This window comes from Aphidius gifuensis, linkage group LG2, assembly GCF_014905175.1.
Source record: "Aphidius gifuensis isolate YNYX2018 linkage group LG2, ASM1490517v1, whole genome shotgun sequence".
Classification (NCBI taxonomy): Eukaryota; Metazoa; Arthropoda; class Insecta; order Hymenoptera; family Braconidae; genus Aphidius; species Aphidius gifuensis.
This window is the reverse complement of record NC_057789.1, coordinates 17282291-17283866: the sequence shown is the minus strand read 5'-3', so window position 1 is coordinate 17283866 and position 1576 is coordinate 17282291. Positions and strand designations below refer to the sequence as shown.

Here is a 1576-nt window from a genome sequence, read left to right as displayed (position 1 = left end):
GCAAAAAATACATCTTTTAATGATTATCAAAAGCAGCTCGAATAATTTATCAAGGTATTGAAGAACCAGTGAATTATATAATGGTAAATATTATTTGTTGAATAAGTATTAAATTATATTGATACTATCAATAAATAAAGAATTTTTTAATAGTTCATTTATGAAAAAAATTATTAAAAAATTCTTCAAATAAAATTTTTTGTCGTTCAATTTTTAATAATAAAGATAATCATGGCTGTTAGTTATAAATTATTGAATAGTTAACAAAATCAAAATTTGGTTTCTTATAATATCAATATTAATAACTTTTTTGTTTTCAGCCAAAAACTACATCTATCAACAATCATGACCTTGCAAATCAAACAGTCAATGAAAATTTTCATCAACCAGTAAATAATACTATGGTATGTAAATAAATAAATTTAAAATTTCTATTTTTTTTTATATTTAATATTTATTTTGTGATATTTTTTTATCAAAGTTACAAACTATTTTATTATCATAATGAAATCTCTTCAAAACATGACCGGATAATAGTTTTTTTTTTTCCTGTAAACCTATTAAAAAAGTATATTATGCAACTTATTCATAATAGAAGAAAAAAATAAAAAATAAATGATCTTTGATTTTATTATCTTTATTGATAAATAATATTTTTTTTCAATTTATTGAAAAACTTAAATTAATGAAACAAAAATATGAAAAAAATATTTTTATAGTTTTTTGAATTATAGAATTATTTTTAATGAAACTTGTATTGTTTTTAAAAATATAGAAAATATCACAATAATAGAATTGAAATTATTTATTTTTAATAACAATGATTCTTACAGAAACCTAAACGTCAACATATTCATCATGTTGAAGAACAAGTCAATGAAATAATGGTAAATAAACATAGAATTTTTTTATCTCTTTTAATATCAAAAAAAATTTTCATATTGATTTATTAACAATTTAATTAATATTATTTACAATTAATTTTTCTATAATTTTTTAATTAACAGTTAAGTCAAAACTCGAAGCTGAATAAGTGGAAATTATCTAGAATATCTAGTATGTTTCCTCGTATCGAAAAGCTACCACAAACTAAAAGGATGGTAAATATTTAAGTTTTTTTTTTTTTTTTTTATGTCTAATTCAACAAACTAAATAAATCAAATTAAAAACTTTTTATTATTTATTAAAATATATTCAAATATAATGCTACAAAATAATAAATATTTAACAAATTGTCATTAAATAAAATATACAATAAAATTTCAAATAATAATTGAAATTTGATTTTATTTTATTTATAAATTGTTTTTCTTTCACTAACAATAATTTTGGAAATATTTCAATAAAAAGAAATCAAAAGTTTTTTAAAAATTGTTTCAAATATATCACTCTTGAATAAATAAAAAAAAACTTAAAATAAATTTTATAACACTTACTTTTTATTTGTTTCTGTCATTAGCAAAAATCTTTATGCACCGACAATCATCAACTCACTAATCAATCACTGAATCAAAATGTTCAAACAGAAGCTTATAATATGATGGTAAATATAATTTTTTGAATACTTATTGAACTA

The 1576-nt window shown here is 17.8% G+C and overlaps 1 long non-coding RNA gene across 1 annotated transcript; it reads left to right on the top strand.

Annotated features, from left to right (window-relative positions):
• Positions 1–320: 320 nt before the first annotated feature.
• Positions 321–1099, top strand: LOC122849253. The gene is made up of 3 exons (XR_006373549.1): positions 321–404; positions 834–887; positions 1008–1099. It is a non-coding gene; the product is annotated as an uncharacterized LOC122849253 (long non-coding RNA).
• Positions 1100–1576: the final 477 nt, after the last annotated feature.